Source organism: Pseudophryne corroboree, chromosome 2 (assembly GCF_028390025.1).
Source record: "Pseudophryne corroboree isolate aPseCor3 chromosome 2, aPseCor3.hap2, whole genome shotgun sequence".
Taxonomy (NCBI): Eukaryota; Metazoa; Chordata; class Amphibia; order Anura; family Myobatrachidae; genus Pseudophryne; species Pseudophryne corroboree.
Genome location: NC_086445.1, coordinates 820,206,340 through 820,230,721, shown reverse-complemented (window position 1 = coordinate 820,230,721; position 24,382 = coordinate 820,206,340). Strand labels below are relative to the sequence as shown.

Below are 24,382 nucleotides of genomic sequence, written 5' to 3'. Positions count from 1 at the left end.
AGTTAATAAATGGTATCACCAAAAATGGGAAATCCTTCAAAAGGACATCACTATACATAAAGTGTTTTCATTCTTTTAAGGATTAAATCATAAAAAGGTCCAAATCTAGTTACTATCAGATGATGGACCCATATAAAGTGTATCAAAGGAACTTTCTCTATAAACGTTCCTTACAGCAAGCCTAGGTGAAACCTGTTTAATCACAGGAACTTTCTCCGGGCAGGTTCTTTATATTCAGCCTGCAGCTATCAGGAGTGAACTCAAACAGCAACCAGATCTGGTTGCTGTTTGAGCTCACACTTGTTTAGGTCAGGGTGTTTTGACTTTTCCACCTGGTAAAATCGACAAATGTCCATGGCTGTATTTTATTATGTTCATGGGCAGGGGCGGATCCAGAAGAAAATGATAGGGGAGGCATCATGGAAGGGGCAAGTACATTTGCGTGTGGCTTCGGTGCATGTGAGGTGGCGCTTCTTACACTATGCCCACAGTTGTAGCGCTCATTATGGAATGTCCACTGTACTGGTAGTGCCCCTTATATAGACCCCATAGTAGTGGTGCCCCTTATGCAATGCCCGTATTGTCCCCAGTAGTAATGTTGCCTGTAGTAATGCCTGCAGTAATTTAGTGCCCTAGTAGTTATGCCCCCAGTGGTAATGCCCCAGCAGTTATGACCCCAGTAGTTTACCCCCTTTAGTTTAGCCTCCCAGTTGTAATGCCCCCAGTAGTTTGCCTGCTTGTAGTTTAGCCACCAGTAGAAATGCCCCCCTGTAGTTTGCCCCATTGTAGTTTAGCCCCTGTAGTTATGCCCCCCTTGCAGTTTAACCCCCAGTAGTTTGGCCCCTGTAGTTATCCCCCAGTAGTTTGGCCCCTGTAGTTATGCCCCCAGTAGTTTGCCCCCCCCTGTAGTTTAGCCCCCAAGTAGTAATGCCCCTGTAGTTACGCCACCAGTAGTAATGCCCCTGTAGTTACACCGCCAGTAGTAATGCCCTCCTGTAGTTTGCCCCCAATAGTTAGCCCCTTTGTAATTGGCCCCCAGTAATAATGTCCCCCAATAGTTTGCCTCCAGTAGATGCCCCCCAGTAATAATGTCCCCCAGTAGTTTGCCCTCAGTAGATGACCCCAGTAATAATGTCCCCCAGTAGTTTGCCCCCAGTAGATGCCCCAGTAATAATGTCCCCCAGTAGTTTGCCCCCAGTGGATGCCCCCCAGTAATAATGTCCTCCAGTAGTTTGCCCCCAGTAGTAATGCCCCCTGGGAGTTTGCCCCCAATAGATGACCCCCCAGTACTAATGCCCCCAGTAGATGCCCCCCGTAATAATGCCCCAGTTGTAATACACCCAGTAGATGCCACCAGTAATAATGTCCCCCAGTAGATGCCCCCCAGTAAAAATGTCCCCCAGTAGCTGCCCCCAGTAGTAATGCCCCCAATAGATGACCCCCCAGTAGTAATGCCCCCAGTAGATGCCCCCCAATAATAATGCCCCCAGTAGTTTGCCTCCAGTAGTAATGCCCCTTGTTGATGCCCCCCAGTAGTAATGTCCCCCCATAGTTTGCCCCCAGTAGATGCCCCCGCTGCACTAAGGAAGAAAAAAACATCATACTTACCGAGCCCTGTTCCGGCTTCCAGACCACTGCAGTACTCCTCTCCTTGGCGTCCTCTTCTCAGCACTATGAGAGAGACGTCATGACTGACGTCTCTCCCATAGCGCACGCCACATAGTGACAGCGCCGGAAGCCGGAGTTCAGTACTGAGCTCCTGCCTCTGGCTTTCGGTGAGGAGAGATGGTCGCCCGCTGGTAACACAATCTCAGCGGCGCCCGCCATCTCCCTGTGCGGCGCCGACACTTGGGGGACGGGGGACGGATGCCACAAATGACAGGTGGGGCACGGGCCCCAGTGCCACCCCCCCCCCCCCCCCCCCGGATCCGCCACTGTTCATGGGAACGTATAAAGTTTTAATATGTGATTTTAATAAAAATCTTTGGTATCACGCCTAATTAGGCCTTTGGCCATTTTCTTTTGTGTGTATTTGGTGTGAGGGCATTGTTGCAGGTAACACCGTATGCGAAAACCCACACCTTGGAGAATAGTTTTATCTGAACATATATGAAAATTAAAAAGATCTGAAATAATTGAAGGCAATACACTGAGCGCTTTTGGTAATCTGTTTGTGTATATATATATATATATATATATATATATAAAACAATTTCCAAAGGTCGGCACTCACTTCAGTCCCATGTGTAAAACTTGCCACGGTGCTGAGTCAAAATAAAGCATGCAGATAGACCCAAGGACGGCACTCACTGGACATGCAGTACATACTGGACACGGTCCTCTTATCAAAGTTTCGGGTTTATTTCAACCCGTCATCAGGATACACATAACATATATATATATATATATATATATATATATATACACTGCTCAAAAAAATAAAGGGAACACTAAAATAACACATCCTAGATCTGAATGAATGAAATATTCTTATTAAATACTTTGTTCTTTACATAGTTGAATGTGCTGACAACAAAATCACACAAAAATTATCAATGGAAATCAAATTTATTAACTCATGGAGGTCTGGATTTGGAGTCACACTCAAAATTAAAGTGGAAAAACACACTACAGGCTGATCCAACTTTGATGTAATGTCCTTAAACCAAGTCAAAATGAGGCTAAGTAGTGTGTGTGGCCTCCATGTGCCTGTATGACCTCCCTACAACGCCTGGGCATGCTCCTGATGAGGTGGCGTACTGTCTCCTGAGGGATCTCCTCCAAGACCTGGACTAAAGCATCCGCCAACTCCTGGACAGTCTGTGGTGCAACGTGGCGTTGGTGGATGGAGCGAGACATGATGTACCAGATGTGCTCAATTGGATTCAGGTCTGGGGAACGGGCGGGCCAGTCCATAGCATCAATGCCTTCGTCTTGCAGGAACTGCTGACACACTCCTGCCACATGAGGTCTAGCATTGTCTTGCATTAGGAGGAACCCAGGGCCAACCGCACCAGCATATGGTCTCACAAGGGGTCTGAGGATCTCATCTCGGTACCTTATGGCAGTCAGGCTACCTATGGCGAGCACATGAAGGGCTGTGCAGTCCCCCCAAAAAATGCCACCCAACACCATTACTGACCCACTGCCAAACTGGTCATGCTGGAGGATGTTGCAGGCAGCAGAACGTTCTCCTTTGCGTCTCCAGACTCTGTCACGTCTGTCACATGTGCTCAGTGAGAACCTGCTTTCATCTGTGAAGAGCACAGGGCGTCCATGGCGAAGTTGCCAATCTTGGTGTTCTCTGGCAAATGCCAAACGTCCTGCACGGTGTTGGACTGTAAGCACAACCCCCACCTGTGGACGTCGGGCCCTCATACCACCCTCATGGAGTCTGTTTATGATCGTTTGAGTAGACACATGCACATTTGTGGCTTGCTGGAGGTCATTTTGCAGGGCTCTGGCAGTGCTCCTCCTGTTCCACCTTGCACAAAGGCGGAGGTAGCTGTCCTGCTGCTGGGTTGTTGCCCTCCTACGGCCTCCTCCACGTCTCCTGATGTACTGGCCTGTCTCCTGGTAGCGCCTCCATTCTCTGGACACTATGCTGACAGACACAGCAAACCTTCTGGCCACAGCTCGCATTGATGTGCCATCCTGGATGAGCTGCACTACCTGAGCCACTTGTGTGGGTTGTAGACTCCGTCTCATGCTACCACTAGAGTGAAAGCACCGCCAGCTTTCAAAAGTGACCAAAACATCAGGCAGAAAGCATAGGAGCTGAGAAGTGGTCTGTGGTCACCACCTGCAGAACAACTCCTTTATTGGGGGTGTCTTGCTAATTGCCTATAATTTCCACCTGTTGTCTATTCCATTTGCACAACAGCATGTGAAATTGATTGTCAATCAGTGTTGCTTCCTAAGTGGACAGTTTGATTTCACAGAAGTGTGATTGACTTGGAGTTACATTGTGTTGTTTAAGTGTTCCCTTTATTTTTTTGAGCAGTGTATATATATATATATATACAGTGCATCCGGAAAGTATTCACAGCGCTTCACTTTTTCCACATTGTTATGTTAGAGCCTTATTGCAAAATGGAATAAATTCATTGTTTCCCTCAAAATTCTACATGCAATACCCCATCACAACATGATGTTGATGCACCTTTGGCAGTAATTACAGCCTAAAGTCTTTTTGAATATGATGCCACAAACTTGGCACACCTATCTTTGGGTAGTTTTGCCCATTCCTCTTTGCAGCACCTCTCAAGCTCCATCGGGTTGGATGGGAAGTGTCTGTGCACAGCCATTTTCAGATCTCTCCAGAGATGTTCAATTGGATTCAAGTCTGGGCACCGGCTGGGACACTCAAGGACATTCAAAGAGTTGTCCTGATGCCACTCCTTTGATATCTTGGCTGTGTGCTTAGGGTCGTTGTCCTGCTGAAAGATGAACCGTCGCCCCAGTCTGAGGTCAAGAGCGCTCTTGAGCAGGTTTTCATACAGGATGTCTTTGTACATTGCTGCATTCATCTCTCCCTCTATCCTGACTAGTCTCCCAGTTCCTGCCACCGAAAAACATCCTCACAGCATGATTCTGCCACCACCATGCTTCACTGTAGGGATGGTATTGGCCTGGTGATTAGCGGTGCCTGGTTTCCTCCAAACATGATGCCTGGCATTCACGCCAAAGAGGTCAATCTCTGTCTCATCCGACCGGAGAATTTTGTTTCTCATGGTCTGAGAGTCCTTCAGGTGCATTTTGGCAAACTCCATGCGGGCTGCCATGTGCTTTCTACTAAAGAGTGGCTTCCGTCTGGCCACTCTACCATACAGGCCTGATTGGTGGATTGCTGCAGAGATGGTTGTCCTTCTGGAAGGTTCTCCTCTCTCCACAGAGGAATGCTGTAGATCTGACAGAGTGATCATCAGGTTTTTGGTCACCTCCCTGAATAGGGCCCTTCTTCCTGCGTTCCGTCTCCAAGTGGAACTGATGGAACGCAGTTCCGCCCTGTTCTGGCTCACTTTAACCCCTGCATACAACAGGCTGAAAACCATGAAATATGGCCTACCTATATTTGGTTGTAGGAAAAGAGTACAAAAATAAATATTCCTTTTTTATTGGATATATTTAAGTAATACTATAGTTACATTTTCAATAACGTGAAAATAAAATATATCCATAATAGTTTTCCTTTAATCTTTTAGTCCCTGAGCGAGGGAATAATCATATCCAATCTATTAGGGGCAGTGCCTTGACATATACTTGAACACTAGTGATGTGCACCGGACATTTTTCGGGTTTTGTGTTTTGGTTTTGGATTCGGTTCCGCGGGCGTGTTTTGGATTCAGACGCGTTTTGGCAAAACCTCCCTGACATTTTTTTGTCGGATTCGGGTGTTTTTTTACAAAAAACCCTCAAAAACAGCTTAAATCATAGAATTTGGGGGTCATTTTGATCCCATAGTATTATTAACCTCAATAACCATAATTTCCACTCATTTCCAGTCTATTCTGAACACCTCACACCTCACAATATTATTTTTAGTCCTAAAATTTGCACCGAGGTCGCTGGATGACTAAGCTAAGCGACCCAAGTGGCCGACACAAACACCTGGCCCATCTAGGAGTGGCACTGCAGTGTCAGACAGGATGGCACTTAAAAAAATAGTCCCCAAACAGCACATGATGCAAAGTAAAAAAAAAGTTGGAACCAATGTCACTGTGTGACTAAGCTAAGCGACCCAAGTGGCCGACACAAAAACCTGGCCCATCTAAGAGTGGCACTGTAGTGTCAGACAGGATGGCAGATTTAAAAAATAGTCCCCAAACAGCACATGATGCAAAGAAAAAAAGAGGCGCACCAAGGTCGCTGGATGGCTAAGCTAAGCGACCCAAGTGGCCGACACAAACACCTGGCCCATCTAGGAGTGGCACTGCAGTGTCAGACAGGATGGCACTTCAAAAAATAGTCCCCAAACAGCACATGATGCAAAGAAAAAAAGAGGTGCAATGAGGTAGCTGTGTGACTAAGCTAAGCGACCCAAGTGGCCGACACAAACACCTGGCCCATCTAGGAGTGGCACTGCAGTTTTCTAGCGAGAGGATGAGTGCTTCCATCCTCATGTGAATCTGTTAGGGTCTCCTGCCCTGTGCTGCCACGTCGTCATGGCAACCGGGAGACAAGTGCTAGCGGAGTGACCTGAGCGCAGCTGATACTCCGGTTCGGGTCTTTTGCTGTGCAGTGGTTATAGGCTCTGTGCATGACAGGGGATCCGGTGCTGGTTTTTGTGCTCACAGTCTGTGAGGTCTGAGTGGGGCGTGGACAGCACCTGCTTTATAAGGCCTCTTCTCAGGGTAAGCAGATGCTGCTGAATCTTTGTTGGTTAGTCAGTTTCTGAAAGTTAGCCAGTACTGTGTAGCTTTGTATTTGTTTGTTGCTTACTGCAAATAGGCCTGGGGATTTGGTATTACACTCTGCCAATCCAGACCTAGCAGTAAGACTGGAGTCAGTCGTTTAGCTTGCTGGGGTTCTGTTACTACTCTGTGAACTTAGCAAGTTTGCGGCTGTATTCTAAGACTTGCCTGTCTAATCCTGTCTCACTTTGCTAGGTGTCAGGGGTCAGTTTAGTGGCAGTAAGCTGAACCTGTGCACTGCAAGTGAGAATTAGGATTGTGGAGACTCTCCTTGTGTCTATCATTCCATCTCTGACCAAGGAGTTTACTGCGACACCCGTTGGTAACCCTTTAGGGTTTTGCTGTTGCCCTTAGCAACAGCATTTCAGGTTCTCTACGTATTAAAACACAACATCTTACTTTTCTCATCTGAGCAGTTCTAATACAAGGGAGATACCCAGTTCCTTAGCCTCTGGGCTTCTCTGTTCACTTTGTGTGTATTTTGTTACCCTATCACCTTCTGTGTACGTTATGTCATATTCCCCAGTCTGTCTGTAAGTCCATTTGTTTTGCATAACAGTTCAAACACCAGTACATTCCTGCAGGCACTGGAGTGCATAACAGTCCTGACACCAGTACTTTCCTGCAGGCACTGGTGTGCATAACATATTCAGCAGCCTAATACTCCTGTTGAAATTTTGTGGGAATATGGAGCATACCCCTCAAAATACGTTGCAACAGGTGGTCGATCAGGTGCAGGTCCTGACTCGACAATTTAATGATTTGTCCATTAAAATGCACACCTCCCAGGCTGCTGGCGGAGCTCCCGCAGCAGCAGCACCTGCAGGGGTTAAGGAGCCGAAAGTAAATCTCCCGGATCGTTTTTCTGGAGATCGCTCGCAGTTCTTTTGTTTCAAGGAGAGCTGCAAGCTATACTTCCGGCTTAGGCCTCAGTCTTCTGGGTCGGAGATTCAGCGGGTGGGCATAGTGATTTCCTTGCTACAAGGAGACCCACAGGTCTGGGCATATGGGTTGCAGCCTGACTGTCCGTCGCTTAAAAGTGTTGATGCTTTTTTTACGGCACTGGGCATGTTGTATGATGACCCTGACAAGACGGCCTCAGCCGAGGCTCAGATTTCGATCCTTAAGCAAGGGCGAAGGCCAGTTGAGGTTTACTGTACGGAGTTTCGGAGGTTGGCCCATGATACCCAGTGGAATGACCCAGCCCTGAGACACCAGTACCGAAGAGGTCTTTCTAACCAGATAAAGGACCAACTGGTACAATATCCCTTGCCTGATAGCTTGGATCAGCTCATGCAGTTATCCATCCGGGTGGATAGACGGCTGAGAGAGCGTAGGCTTGAAAGGGAGACTGAGATTTCCTTCCTTCCCAAGGGATCCTCAGACTCTGAGGAATTTTCCGAGGAGCCTATGCAGATTGGGGCTACCCGCCTCTCCTCGCGTGAGAAGACGCGGAGGAGACAGCAGGGGTTGTGTTTGTACTGTGGGAATAAAGGTCATGTGGTAGTATCATGCCCAGAAAAGCCGGAAAACTTCAGGGCCTGAGGGTGATGGGAAATATCCTGTCAGGCCAGAAGTCAGAATTTCCCAAGAAGACTTTTATCATTCCGGTGACCTTGAAGATCCTCGGTCAAACTGTCAAGACTGAGGCCTTTGTGGACAGTGGGGCCGACGGGGTTTTTATGGACCGCCAATTCGCCCTGAAACACTCTGTTCCCTTAGTACCCTTGGCATCGGAAATTGAGATTTGTGGGTTAAACGGGGAACCATTATCCCAAGGTAAAATTACCTCTTGCACTAGCCAGATTTCTTTGTTTATTGGAGCCACACACTCTGAAAAATTGTCCTTTTATGTGACTGTCTGTACTTTTGCCCCATTGGTGTTGGGGTTACCCTGGTTAAGGGCCCACAATCCTCAATTTGACTGGGTCTCTGGGGAGATTCTTAGTTGGGGTACTGATTGTTTCAGGAGTTGCTTGAGCCTTCCAGTCAGGCTCTCGCAGCTAAGTTTGCCAGGATTGCCAGGGTGTTATGCAGATTTTGCGGACGTGTTCTCCAAAAAAGTTGCAGAGGTACTACCTCCCCATCGCCCCTATGACTGTGCCATTGATTTGTTGCCAAATGCTAAGCTTCCCAAGAGCAGGTTGTACTCCCTGTCACGTCCTGAGACTCAGGCTATGGCAGAGTACATTCAGGAGAACTTGGCTAAGGGATTTATCAGACCTTCACAGTCTCCAGTTGGGTCGGGGTTCTTCTTCGTGGGTAAAAAGGACGGTTCGTTGCGACCCTGCATCGACTTCAGGGAATTGAACCGTATCACGATTAAAAACTCATACCCACTGCCTCTCATTTCGGTCTTGTTTGACCAGCTTCGTACTGCCACCATTTTTTCTAAGATTGACCTACGCGGTGCGTACAATCTAATCCGAATAAGAGAGGGGGATGAATGGAAGAATGCCTTTAATACCCACTCAGGGCATTATGAATATTTGGTGATGCCTTTTGGGCTCTGTAATGCCCCGGCAGTCTTCCAGGATTTCATGAATGATGTGCTCAGGGAATATTTGGATAGATTCTTAGTTGTATACTTAGATGACATCCTAATCTTCTCCCATTCCCTGGAGGAACATCGGAAGCATGTACGCTTAGTCCTCCAGAAACTCAGAGACCACCGGCTTGGGGCGAAGCTGGAGAAGTGCGAATTTGAAGTTCAGCAAATCGCATTTCTAGGATATATTATCTCCCCAGAAGGTTTCCAAATGGAGGGTTCCAAGGTACAGGCAGTCCTGGATTGGGTGCAGCCCACTAGTTTGAAGGCGCTTCAGCGTTTCCTGGGCTTTGCGAATTTTTATAGACGATTTATCGCTGGATTTTCGTCTATAGTGGCGCCCTTGGTGGCACTCACTAAGAAAGGGGCGGATGTTGCTCACTGGTCTTGTGAGGCTAAAGCGGCTTTTGCCCGTCTCAAAAGGGCATTTGTTTCGGCCAAGGTGCTGCGACACCCAGATCCAGAGCGTCCTTTTGTGGTGGAGGTGGATGCCTCTGAGATGGGTATTGGGGCAGTGCTTTCTCAGATGGGAGTATCTGATAATCGCCTTCATCCCTGTGCTTACTTTTCCCGTAAATTTTTGCCTGCCGAGATGAATTATGACGTGGGTAACCGGGAATTGTTGGCTATTAAGGATGCACTCGAGGAGTGGAGACACTGGCTTGAGGGGGCTAAGTTTGTGGTCTCAATTCTCACTGACCATAAGAATCTGGCATATTTAGAGTCAGCGAAGCGTCTCAATGCCAGGCAGGCACGATGGGCTTTGTTTTTTGCTCGCTTTAATTTTTTGATAACATATCGCCCTGGGTCAAAAAACATCAAGGCTGATGCGCTCTCGCGGAGTTTTGCTCCAATCCAGGAGACCACCGAGGAGCCGTTGCCCATTGTTTCCCCATCATGTATTAAAGTGGGCATTACCCAGGACCTCTTATCATTAGTCCTTAGAGCACAGGAGCAGGCTCCTCCAGACCTTCCGGTAGGTCTTTTGTTTGTGCCTCCTAGGTTAAGACAGCGAGTGTTCCTGGAATTCCATGCCAAGAAGTCTGCAGGTCACCCGGGTATCGCCAGAACTCGGGAGTTGCTATCTAGGGCGGTGTGGTGGCCCTCGGTGGCTAAGGATGTGGATCAGTGGGTTCGGGCATGTGACATCTGTGCCCGAAATAAGACTCCTAGAGGGGTTCCTGTTGGCCCATTACATCCACTCTCTATCCCATCTAAGCCATGGACCCACATTTCAATGGATTTTGTGGTGGACTTGCCCAAATCCTCGGGGATGACAGCCATCTGGGTTGTCGTTGACAGGTTTTCGAAGATGGCGCACTTCGTTCCACTGGTTGGGCTGCCATCGGCCAGATGCCTGTCTGAATTATTTATGCTGCATGTTGTGCGTCTCCACGGGTTGCCACTTGATGTGGTCTCTGACCGCGGATCCCAGTTTGTGGCCAAATTCTGGAGGGCATTTTGTTCCGATCTCCAGATTTCTGTCAGCTTGTCGTCGGGCTACCATCCGCAGTCTAATGGGCAGACTGAAAGGGTGAACCAGTCCTTGGAGCAGTTCCTCAGGTGTTATGTCTCCAAGTGTCAGACTGACTGGGTTGCTCATCTGTCCATGGCGGAGTTTGCCTATAACAACACGGCTCACTCTGCTACAGGGATCTCTCCCTTCCTTTGTGTGTATGGGCATCATCCTAAGGCCAATTCTTTTGACCCCCTGGACTCCACGCCTGGTGGTTCCTCTGTGGTTTCGGTCCTTAGAGGTATTTGGCGGAAAGTGAAGAAAGCCCTTGTGTCTGTGTCATTAGTGACCAAAAGGGTTTTTGATAAGCGGAAAAGACCCTGCAGCTTCAAATTAGGAGACTTCGTCTGGTTGTCTACCAAGAATTTGAAGTTGAGACAGCCATCTCACAAGTTAGGCCCCCGGTTCATCGGCCCTTATAAGATCACCAGGGTTATCAATCCGGTGGCATTTCAGTTAGATCTGCCCTGTTCTTTGGGTATCAATAAAACATTTCATTGTTCCCTTTTAAAACGGGCGATTAGTAATCCTTCTTCCAGTGGAAGACCTTCCCCTCTTCTGATACGTGGCCAGAGGGAGTTTGATGTTGAAAGGATTCTTGACTCCAAGGTGGTTCGGGGTCGGCTGTCATTTTTGGTGCACTGGAAGGGGTATGGCCCGGAGGAGCGGTCGTGTGTGCGCAGTTGTGATCTTCATGCCCCCAGACTGATACGCTCTTTCTTCTCGCAGTTCCCCGATAAACCCGGTGGTAGGGGTTCTTTGACCCCTCGTCAGAGGGGGGGTACTGTTAGGGTCTCCTGCCCTGTGCTGCCACGTCGTCATGGCAACCGGGAGACAAGTGCTAGCGGAGTGACCTGAGCGCAGCTGATACTCCGGTTCGGGTCTTTTGCTGTGCAGTGGTTATAGGCTCTGTGCATGGCAGGGGATCCGGTGCTGGTTTTTGTGCTCACAGTCTGTGAGGTCTGAGTGGGGCGTGGACAGCACCTGCTTTATAAGGCCTCTTCTCAGGGTAAGCAGATGCTGCTGAATCTTTGTTGGTTAGTCAGTTTCTGAAAGTTAGCCAGTACTGTGTAGCTTTGTATTTGTTTGTTGCTTACTGCAAATAGGCCTGGGGATTTGGTATTACACTCTGCCAATCCAGACCTAGCAGTAAGACTGGAGTCAGTCGTTTAGCTTGCTGGGGTTCTGTTACTACTCTGTGAACTTAGCAAGTTTGCGGCTGTATTCTAAGACTTGCCTGTCTAATCCTGTCTCACTTTGCTAGGTGTCAGGGGTCAGTTTAGTGGCAGTAAGCTGAACCTGTGCACTGCAAGTGAGAATTAGGATTGTGGAGACTCTCCTTGTGTCTATCATTCCATCTCTGACCAAGGAGTTTACTGCCACACCCGTTGGTAACCCTTTAGGGTTTTGCTGTTGCCCTTAGCAACAGCATTTCGGGTTCTCTACGTATTAAAACACAACATCTTGCTTTTCTCATCTGAGCAGTTCTAATACAAGGGAGATACCCAGTTCCTTAGCCTCTGGGCTTCTCTGTTCACTTTGTGTGTATTTTGTTACCCTATCACCTTCTGTGTACGTTATGTCATATTCCCCAGTCTGTCTGTAAGTCCATTTGTTTTGCATAACAGTTCAAACACCAGTACATTCCTGCAGGCACTGGAGTGCATAACAGTCCTGACACCAGTACTTTCCTGCAGGCACTGGTGTGCATAACAGAATCTGAACCACTAGCCATGAACATAGGCCAGGGCCTCAGCCGTTCCTTGCCACTCCGTGTCGTAAATGGAATATTGGCAAGTTTACGCTTCTCCTCAGACGCTTTTCATTTTGATTTTTGGGTCATTTTACTGTACTTTTGTAGTATACTTGACGACACAGAGGTAGAGCAGTGGACTACTGTACCGTACTGCTATATATTATATACTGGTGGTCAGCAAAATTATGCACTGTCCTCCTACTACAGCGCACAACAACTAAAATGCACCACAGATATGGATGGATAGTATACTTGACGACACAGAGGTAGGCAGAGCAGTGGCCTACTGTACCGTACTGCTATATATTATATACTGGTGGTCAGCAAAAATATGCATTGTCCTCCTACTACTGCACACAACAACTAAAATACACCACAGGTATGGATGGATAGTATACTTGATGACACAGAGGTAGGTAGAGCAGTGGACTACTGTACTGTACTGCTATATATTATATACTGGTGGTCAGCAAAATTATGCACTGTCCTACTACTACTGCGCACAACAACTAAAATGCACCACAGGTATGGATGGATAGTATACTTGATGACACAGAGGTAGGTAGAGCAGTGGCCTACTGTACCGTACTGCTATATATTATATACTGGTGGTCAGCAAAATTTTGCACTGTCCTCCTACTATATATACTGCGCAAAACTTAAATGCACCACAGGTATGGATGGATAGTATACTTGACGACACAGAGGTAGGTAGAGCAGTGGACTACTGTACCGTACTGATATAATACTGGTGGTCACTGGTCAGCAAAATTCTGCACTGTCCTCCAACTATATACTACAATGCAGCACAGATATGGAGCGTTTTTCAGGCAGAGAACGTATAATACTGGTGGTCACTGGTCAGCAAAACTCTGCACTGTCCTCCTACTATATAATACTGGTGGTCCCCAGTCCCCATAATAAAGTACACTGAGCACAGATATTTGCAGCACACTGAGCACAGATATGGAGCGTTTTTCAGGCAGAGAACGTAGATATTTTCAGCACACTGAGCACAGATATTTGCAAGCACACTGAGCACAGATATTTGCAGCACACTGAGCACAGATATTTGCAGCATACTGAACACAACTGAGAGAACTCTGCACACATGAAAATGGCGGAGACAGCGGCTCCTTATATAGAATACGAATCTCGTGAGAATCCGACAGCGGGATGATGACGTTCGGGCGCGCTCGGGTTAACTGAGCAAGGCGGGAAGATTCGAGTCCGTCTCGGAACCGTGTAAAATGGGTGAAGTTCGGGGGGGTTCGGATTCCGAGGAACCGAACCAGCTCATCACTATTCAACACACACTGGAATGATTCCAGTTAAAGGTTGACAACAGCTATAAAGCCAGGTAATGAGATTTCAAGGTCAATCAACAATGATTGAAACTAGAGATGAGCGGGTTCGGTTTCTTTGAATCCGAACCCGCACGAACTTCACTTTTTTTTTCACGGGTCCGAGCGACTCGGATCTTCCCGCCTTGCTCGGTTAACCCGAGCGCGCCCGAACGTCATCATGACGCTGTCGGATTCTCGCGAGACTCGGATTCTATATAAGGAGCCGCGCGTCGCCGCCATTTTCACACGTGCATTGAGATTGATAGGGAGAGGACGTGGCTGGCGTCCTCTCCATTAGAATAGATTAGAAGAGAGAGAGAGAGAGAGAGATTGTGCAGACAGAGTTTACCACAGTGACCAGTGCAGTTGTTGTTAAGTTAACTTTTATTTAATATATCCGTTCTCTGCTATATCCGTTCTCTGCCTGAAAAAAACGATACACAGCAGTCACACAGTGTGACTCAGTCTGTGTGCACTCAGCTCAGCCCAGTGTGCTGCACATCAATGTATAAAAGCTTATAATAATTGTGGGGGAGACTGGGGAGCACTGCAGGTTGTTATAGCAGGAGCCAGGAGTACATAATATTATATTAATTTAAAATTAAACAGTGCACACTTTTGCTGCAGGAGTGCCACTGCCAGTGTGACTAGTGGTGACCAGTGCCTGACCACCAGTATAGTAGTATATTGTTGTATACTATCTCTTTATCAACCAGTCTATATTAGCAGCAGACACAGTACAGTGCGGTAGTTCACGGCTGTGGCTACCTCTGTGTCGGCAGTCGGCACTCGGCAGGCAGTCCGTCCATCCATAATTGTATAATTATATACCACCTAACCGTGGTATTTTTTTTTCTTTCTTTATACCGTCGTCATAGTCATACTAGTTGTTACGAGTATACTACTATCTCTTTATCAACCAGTGTACAGTGCGGTAGTTCACGGCTGTGGCTACCTCTGTGTCGGCAGTCGGCAGGCAGTCCGTCCATCCATAATTGTATTATAATATATACCACCTAACCGTGGTTTTTTTTTCATTCTTTATACCGTCATAGTGTCATACTAGTTGTTACGAGTATACTACTATCTCTTTATCAACCAGTGTACAGTGCGGTAGTTCACGGCTGTGGCTACCTCTGTGTCGGCAGTCGGCAGGCAGTCCGTCCATCCATAATTGTATTATAATATATACCACCTAACCGTGGTTTTTTTTTCATTCTTTATACCGTCATAGTGTCATACTAGTTGTTACGAGTATACTACTATCTCTTTATCAACCAGTGTACAGTGCGGTAGTTCACGGCTGTGGCTACCTCTGTGTCGGAACTCGGCAGGCAGTCCGTCCATCCATAATTGTATTATTATAATATATACCACCTAACCGTGGTTTTTTTTTTCATTCTTTATACCGTCATAGTGTCATACTAGTTGTTACGAGTATACTACTATCTCTTTATCAACCAGTGTACAGTGCGGTAGTTCACGGCTGTGGCTACCTCTGTGTCGGCAGTCGGCAGGCAGTCCGTCCATCCATAATTGTATTATAATATATACCACCTAACCGTGGTTTTTTTTTCATTCTTTATACCGTCATAGTGTCATACTAGTTGTTACGAGTATACTACTATCTCTTTATCAACCAGTGTACAGTGCGGTAGTTCACGGCTGTGGCTACCTCTGTGTCGGCAGTCGGCAGGCAGTCCGTCCATCCATAATTGTATTATAATATATACCACCTAACCGTGGTTTTTTTTTCATTCTTTATACCGTCATAGTGTCATACTAGTTGTTACGAGTATACTACTATCTCTTTATCAACCAGTGTACAGTGCGGTAGTTCACGGCTGTGGCTACCTCTGTGTCGGCAGTCGGCAGGCAGTCCGTCCATCCATAATTGTATTATAATATATACCACCTAACCGTGGTTTTTTTTTCATTCTTTATACCGTCATAGTCAGTCATACTAGTTGTTACGAGTATACTACTATCTCTTTATCAACCAGTGTACAGTGCGGTAGTTCACGGCTGTGGCTACCTCTGTGTCGGCACTCGGCAGGCAGTCCGTCCAACCATAATTGTATTATAATATATACCACCTAACCGTGGTTTTTTTTTCATTCTTTATACCGTCGTCATACTAGTTGTTACGAGTATACTACTATCTCTTTATCAACCAGTGTACAGTGCGGTAGTTCACGGCTGTGGCTACCTCTGTGTCGGCACTCGGCAGGCAGTCCGTCCATCCATAATTGTATTATATACCACCTAACCGTGGTTTTTTTATACCACCTAACCGTGGCAGTCCGTCCATAATTGTATACTAGTATCCAATCCATCCATCTCCATTGTTTACCTGAGGTGCCTTTTAGTTCTGCCTATAAAATATGGAGAACAAAAAAGTTGAGGTTCCAAAATTAGGGAAAGATCAAGATCCACTTCCACCTCGTGCTGAAGCTGCTGCCACTAGTCATGGCCGAGACGATGAAATGCCAGCAACGTCGTCTGCCAAGGCCGATGCCCAATGTCATAGTACAGAGCATGTCAAATCCAAAACACCAAATATCAGAAAAAAAGGACTCCAAAACCTAAAATAAAATTGTCGGAGGAGAAGCGTAAACTTGCCAATATGCCATTTACCACACGGAGTGGCAAGGAACGGCTGAGGCCCTGGCCTATGTTCATGGCTAGTGGTTCAGCTTCACATGAGGATGGAAGCACTCAGCCTCTCGCTAGAAAACTGAAAAGACTCAAGCTGGCAAAAGCACCGCAAAGAACTGTGCGTTCTTTGAAATCCCAAATCCACAAGGAGAGTCCAATTGTGTCGTTTGCGATGCCTGACCTTCCCAACACTGGACGTGAAGAGCATGCGCCTTCCACTATTTGCATGCCCCCTGCAAGTGCTGGAAGGAGCACCCGCAGTCCAGTTCCTGATAGTCAGATTGAAGATGTCAGTGTTGAAGTACACCAGGATGAGGAGGATATGGGTGTTGCTGGCGCTGGGGAGGAAATTGACCAGGAGGATTCTGATGGTGAGGTGGTTTGTTTAAGTCAGGCACCCGGGGAGACACCTGTTGTCCGTGGGAGGAATATGGCCGTTGACATGCCAGGTGAAAATACCAAAAAAATCAGCTCTTCGGTGTGGAGGTATTTCACCAGAAATGCGGACAACAGGTGTCAAGCCGTGTGTTGCCTTTGTCAAGCTGTAATAAGTAGGGGTAAGGACGTTAACCACCTCGGAACATCCTCCCTTATACGTCACCTGCAGCGCATTCATAATAAGTCAGTGACAAGTTCAAAAACTTTGGGTGACAGCGGAAGCAGTCCACTGACCAGTAAATCCCTTCCTCTTGTAACCAAGCTCACGCAAACCACCCCACCAACTCCCTCAGTGTCAATTTCCTCCTTCCCCAGGAATGCCAATAGTCCTGCAGGCCATGTCACTGGCAAGTCTGACGAGTCCTCTCCTGCCTGGGATTCCTCCGATGCATCCTTGCGTGTAACGCCTACTGCTGCTGGCGCTGCTGTTGTTGCCGCTGGGAGTCGATGGTCATCCCAGAGGGGAAGTCGTAAGCCCACTTGTACTACTTCCAGTAAGCAATTGACTGTTCAACAGTCCTTTGCGAGGAAGATGAAATATCACAGCAGTCATCCTACTGCAAAGCGGATAACTGAGTCCTTGACAACTATGTTGGTGTTAGACGTGCGTCCGGTATCCGCCGTTAGTTCACAGGGAACTAGACAATTTATTGAGGCAGTGTGCCCCCGTTACCAAATACCATCTAGGTTCCACTTCTCTAGGCAGGCGATACCGAGAATGTACACGGACGTCAGAAAAAGACTCACCAGTGTCCTAAAAAATGCAGTTGTACCCAATGTCCACTTAACCACGGACATGTGGACAAGTGGAGCAGGGCAGGGTCAGGACTATATGACTGTGACAGCCCACTGGGTAGATGTATGGACTCCCGCCGCAAGAACAGCAGCGGCGGCACCAGTAGCAGCATCTCGCAAACGCCAACTCTTTCCTAGGCAGGCTACGCTTTGTATCACCGCTTTCCAGAATACGCACACAGCTGAAAACCTCTTACGGCAACTGAGGAAGATCATCGCGGAATGGCTTACCCCAATTGGACTCTCCTGTGGATTTGTGGCATCGGACAACGCCAGCAATATTGTGTGTGCATTAAATATGGGCAAATTCCAGCACGTCCCATGTTTTGCACATACCTTGAATTTGGTGGTGCAGAATTTTTTAAAAAACGACAGGGGCGTGCAAGAGATGCTGTCGGTGGCCAGAAAAATTGCGGGACACTTTCGGCGTACAGGCACCACGTACAGAAGACTGGAGCACCACCAAAAACTACTGAACCTGCCCTGCCATCATCTGAAGCAAGAAGTGGTAACGAGGTGGAATTCAACCCTCTATATGCTTCAGAGGTTGGAGGAGCAGCAAAAGGCCATTCAAGCCTATACAATTGAGCACGATATAGGAGATGGAATGCACCTGTCTCAAGTGCAGTGGAGAATGATTTCAACGTTGTGCAAGGTTCTGATGCCCTTTGAACTTGCCACACGTGAAGTCAGTTCAGACACTGCCAGCCTGAGTCAGGTCATTCCCCTCATCAGGCTTTTGCAGAAGAAGCTGGAGGCATTGAAGAAGGAGCTAACACGGAGCGATTCCGCTAGGCATGTGGGACTTGTGGATGCAGCCCTTAATTCGCTTAACAAGGATTCACGGGTGGTCAATCTGTTGAAATCAGAGCACTACATTTTGGCCACCGTGCTCGATCCTAGATTTAAAGCCTACCTTGGATCTCTCTTTCCGGCAGACACAGGTCTGCTGGGGTTGAAAGACCTGCTGGTGACAAAATTGTCAAGTCAAGCGGAACGCGACCTGTCAACATCTCCTCCTTCACATTCTCCCGCAACTGGGGGTGCGAGGAAAAGGCTCAGAATTCCGAGCCCACCCGCTGGCGGTGATGCAGGGCAGTCTGGAGCGACTGCTGATGCTGACATCTGGTCCGGACTGAAGGACCTGACAACGATTACGGACATGTCGTCTACTGTCACTGCATATGATTCTCTCAACATTGATAGAATGGTGGAGGATTATATGAGTGACCGCATCCAAGTAGGCACGTCACACAGTCCGTACTTATACTGGCAGGAAAAAGAGGCAATTTGGAGGCCCTTGCACAAACTGGCTTTATTCTACCTAAGTTGCCCTCCCACAAGTGTGTACTCCGAAAGAGTGTTTAGTGCCGCCGCTCACCTTGTCAGCAATCGGCGTACGAGGTTACATCCAGAAAATGTGGAGAAGATGATGTTCATTAAAATGAATTATAATCAATTCCTCCGCGGAGACATTGACCAGCAGCAATTGCCTCCACAAAGTACACAGGGAGCTGAGATGGTGGATTCCAGTGGGGACGAATTGATAATCTGTGAGGAGGGGGATGTACACGGTGATATATCGGAGGGTGAAGATGAGGTGGACATCTTGCCTCTGTAGAGCCAGTTTGTGCAAGGAGAGATTAATTGCTTCTTTTTTGGGGGGGGTCCAAACCAACCCGTCATATCAGTCACAGTCGTGTGGCAGACCCTGTCACTGAAATGATGGGTTGGTTAAAGTGTGCATGTCCTGTTTTGTTTATACAACATAAGGGTGGGTGGGAGGGCCCAAGGATAATTCCATCTTGCACCTCTTTTTTCTTTTCTTTTTCTTTGCATCATGTGCTGATTGGGGAGAGTTTTTTGGAAGGGACATCCTGCGTGACACTGCAGTGCCACTCCTAGATGGGCCCGGTGTTTGTGTCGGCCACTAGGGTCGCTAATCTTACTCACACAGCTACCTCATTGCGCCTCTTTTTTTCTTTGCGTCATGTGCTGTTTGGGGAGGGTTTTTTGGAAGGGACATCCTGCGTGACACTGCAGTGCCACTCCTAGATGTGCCCGGTGTTTGTGTCGGCCACTAGGGTCGCTAATCTTACTCACACAGTCAGCTACCTCATTGCGCCTCTTTTTTTCTTTGCGTCATGTGCTGTTTGGGGAGGGTTTTTTGGAAGGGCCATCCTGCGTGACACTGCAGTGCCACTCCTAGATGGGCCCGGTGTTTGTGTCGGCCACTAGGGTCGCTAATCTTACTCACACAGCTACCTCATTGCGCCTCTTTTTTTCTTTGCGTCATGTGCTGTTTGGGGAGGGTTTTTTGGAAGGGACATCCTGCGTGACACTGCAGTGCCACTCCTAGATGGGCCCGGTGTTTGTGTCGGCCACTAGGGTCGCTTATCTTACTCACACAGCGACCTCGGTGCAAATTTTAGGACTAAAAATAATATTGTGAGGTGTGAGGTATTCAGAATAGACTGAAAATGAGTGTAAATTATGGTTTTTGAGGTTAATAATACTTTGGGATCAAAATGACCCCCAAATTCTATGATTTAAGCTGTTTTTTAGTGTTTTTGGAAAAAAACACCCGAATCCAAAACACACCCGAATCCGACAAAAATAATTCGGTGAGGTTTTGCCAAAACGCGTTCGAACCCAAAACACGGCCGCGGAACCGAACCCAAAACCAAAACACAAAACCCGAAAAATTTCAGGCGCTCATCTCTAATTGAAACATTGTAACAGCTGAACATACAAAGTGCACCTTTATATTTCAAATAGGAAATACATTGAGATTAGATGTATCAAATATGTTATTAAATATACACAAACAAAGATCTTCGGCATTACAAATCGGGGATCAACTCTTTGACCTCAAATTTGTCACACTATATAGACCTCAAACTACAACACTATGTAAAAAGGTTGCCATCTTTTTTGAAAGACTCTACTAGTTTACTACAGGAATTGGCAAACTATATATGGAGAGAAGGGGACACTTGGCTTACAATCGATGTCCAAGCCCTCTATTCGTCAATTCCGCACGATAAGGGGGTCCTTGCAGTCAAGAAAACCTTGGAAATTGATTTGGAAAAAACTGTGGGAGAAACTGAGTTTATCCTACACAGTATTGAATATATTCTGCGACACAATTATTTCCAGTTTGGAGATGCCCACTACCTCCAACAGCAGGGGACTGCAATGGGGACAAAATTTGCCCCATCGTATGCGAACCTGCTGATGGGGGAGTGGGAGAACACTTTTGTCTATGGTTCCCCTTTCTTTACAGAAAATATTAGATTCTATAGGCGCTATATTGACGATTTGATTTTTGTATGGAATGGTGACTCACAAAGTATAGCCTCTTTTATAGAAGCTATCCATCAAAACCAATTCAATCTGAAATTTACTCACAGAACAGACACGATTATAATTGATTACTTAGACATTAAATTGGAAAGTACAGTAAATGAAAATATTAAGACCTCAACCTTTTTCAAAGATGTGGACACTAATAGTTTTATACCATCTACAAGTTGTCACCATCGAAATTGGATTGAGAATGTCCCCTATGCACAATTCCTGAGGCTTCGGAAAAATTGTAGTAATGTCAACGACTTTCTGGTTCAAACGGAGATTCTAAAAGAACGCTTCCTGTCAAGAGGTTACAATGCTTTAAAAATAGAGGAGGCGATTGATAGAGCATTGAAACAAGATAGACCGAGTCTCCTATCGAATAATACTAGAAAGAAAGTAGAAAAACACTTTCAATGTCGACCATTCATTACTCAATATAACAAAGAAAATTGGATGGTGAAAAAAACATTGGAGAAACATTGGAATATCCTGTTAAAGGATCCAGTGTTGGGACCCTCTCTCCCTCCAAAACCTCTAGTTATTTTCAGAAGGGCAAAGAATTTGAAAAGCATTCTGGCCCCAAGCAAACTTAAATCTACTAAAGTATCCACATCTGGACCAGATACATTTCTTTCAATGAAGAAAAAGGGAGGTTGTTTTCCATGTGGACATTGCATTTGCTGCAAACACATGGAAAAGAAACCGTTTGTGTGGCTATTGGATAATGGCTTGGAATACAAACTGAAAGAGTTGGTTAACTGTAACTCACAGTATGTCATTTATAGAATTACTTGTCCATGCAATTTGTCCTGCATTGGCAAGACGAAGCGGTTAGTAAAACTTAGAATCCAAGAACATATGCGTAGCATTAAAAATAAGGTAACAAGTCATAACCTGCCGAGGCATTTCTTGGAATGTCATAATTCGAACTTAAAAGGATTTTCATTTACAATCCTTGAGTGCGTACGGCTAGGAGATAGAGGAGGAGATAGGGACCTTCTTCTATCAAAAAGGGAAACGTATTGGATCTATCATTTAAACACGTTGGTACCAGGGGGACTTAATGAGAACATTGATATAGTATCTTTCCTATGAGATCTATAGTTTCCCATCATTTTATAGATTCTTCTTTCTAACTAAGATCCAGATTATATTCCCTCCCTTTTGTTTCTCCCTCTCATTCATTTTTTTTTTTTTTTTTTTTCTTCAAATTTTACATGGGGCTATTTTGAAAACTATGTATGTAAAATAACACTATGATGTGAAAATAAATGCAATATAAAGAAAAGAAAAGAAAAAAAAAAAAAAAAAAATTTTATTACGGAGTATACGATCACTGTGTCTTTAAAAGCATGTTAGAATATGTGGATAAATGTACCAGCCTTGGACTCTGCATTTGAATACTTATTTTATGTGTATATGTATATATACATATGGTACAATTTGTTACAAAAAAGAATAGTTTATCTAGTGCTCCACCTAGATTAGTGGTAAAATATATTTTGAACACGAACAATTTGGTTTTTGACACTTTTGTTCTAGCAAATTATAAATAAGATATAGGATTTAAATTCTTTTTACCAATCTTAGATATTTACTATGGAGATATAAAGATTAGCGGTAATAGGCATATTGAATACAAACACTTGCTTTTTTGCATTAGCAATATATAAATGAAGTATAGGATTTAAACTTTTTTTTTTTTTTTTTTGTCTCCTTACATATGCGTTCCAGCCTTTGCTGAGTGGAACACATGCAGGAAATCAGTATCCACACACCTGATAGTTAGTTCATAGACACTTTTAAGTTGTTTTTAAGCACAATTCACTTTTTTCTTTCAAATTAAAAAGATCACCTAAATCTAGGGATTATTCTAATCCTTTTAAGTGTGGAATTATGTTTGGAATAGGAGCAGTATCCAGGAAAAACTAATAATTAGAGCCACTAATTACAGGAAGTGAGACTTGCACTGAGATGAATAAATAGCAGTCTCAGTGCTGTGCCAGTTCATTTTGGATGTGGCTGTTACTTGTGTCTCTTTCCTGGTGGCTGCAGTAAGTATTTGGAATGCATTGTACTGGACTGTATTTGTCTAATATGTAAGACTTGTATGTTTAAATTGTAATCACTGATATTGTGATCTAAGTGAGCACCTGATCTTTTGTATTATCATGTATTCAAATTATGAATGGAATGAATATTAAATAGATATTATGAAAACGAGTTAGATATGATGCAACTATGTGGTATTGAAAGAAACACAATTGTAATGAGATTGGATACCATTATTAGTATTATATATGAAATTAGCTCTATGCTATAGAAATTAACACTGAGTGGTGCAGTTATTCACTATATGTAAATTTATTGAACACACCGTTTATTATTCACTTTTTGGAGTTTGTGATATAATTGCACTTTAAAGTATATGTAGCTGAAATGTTGTTAAATATTCTTTAGGGTTCAAATTTAACAGACCCTGCATAAAAACTGAAAAGAGTCTGCAACCAGGTTCATTAACTAGCTGAATACCCTTAAAGGCGTATGCGTTTATGCTTGGTATGTATAAAATTATATGTTAAGACACCACACCTGATAGCACCCAGTAAAAATATGTCCGAATATTAAAATTATGGTCTTCAAACCAATTAATAATATCCATAGGTTTTACCATCCTACAACCATTCTGGGTGAATTATCCATCTCTATTAAAAGTTGGTCCTATATATATGGGCTATGGATGTTTTATATCCATGAAGGCCTTTGTTCCTTCCTTTTTTTGGTATGTATATATTTCCTTCTCCATTTTCTCCTCCATTTTCCGTCCCTATGTGTATATGCATATATGTGTGTATATAAAAATTATCCTAGACATTTTAAAGGACCATCCAATCACCCGTTTTATGTTTTAGTGATACCATACAGAAACCCCTGATGAAGTCGTTCTGACGAAACGCGTTGGGTCGAATCCGTTACGGTCTCTTATCTAGTTCATTAATACACCCTACAGAATATACACCTATAAGGGTGAGGGTGTTCTTTAAAGGCTTGAACAGAAAACCTATTGACTGTATCTGGATGTTTTTCTTTTAAGAATGTTTATATGAATGTATGGAACCTTTTATCTGTAAAAAAATGTTCATATGAATTTATGGAATTCTATATGTTTTTTAATAAAAACAAATTGGTATCATATCTAATTTAGGCCATTCTGGCCGTCTTTTTGTTCGGGTGTGTTCTCTGGTGTGAGGGTATACTTGCAGGTGATACCAGTTATAAGAATCCACACCGTGGAAGAACAGCTACTGGAAATACTAAAATCTGAGTGTTTTAAAGTTATACCAAGCGCAATTGGTTATTGTTTTTGTTTATGTTATTCTTTGAAAGTTCACTAACAGGGACTTTCTCCATATTGCTGCTGGTGGGTTGAGCGCGGGGTGGAAGACATTTTTTTGTATATATATATATATATATATATATATATATATATATATATATATATATATTAAAGGGAAAATGACTCACTGATTAACTCATCACAAAATCTCTTAAACCGCA

The 24,382-nt window shown here is 45.1% G+C and overlaps 1 long non-coding RNA gene across 2 annotated transcripts; it reads left to right on the top strand.

Moving 5' to 3' along the window:
* Positions 1 to 22,810: 22,810 nt before the first annotated feature.
* LOC135051287 (uncharacterized) lies at positions 22,811 to 23,982 on the top strand. Of its 2 annotated transcripts, none has more exons than XR_010242163.1 (3): positions 22,811 to 22,878; positions 23,489 to 23,606; positions 23,737 to 23,982. It is a non-coding gene; the product is annotated as an uncharacterized LOC135051287 (long non-coding RNA). The 2 variants fall into 2 exon arrangements; XR_010242162.1 differs by lacking the exon at positions 22,811 to 22,878 and adding an exon at positions 23,290 to 23,383.
* The last annotated feature ends 400 nt before the right edge of the window (positions 23,983 to 24,382 follow it).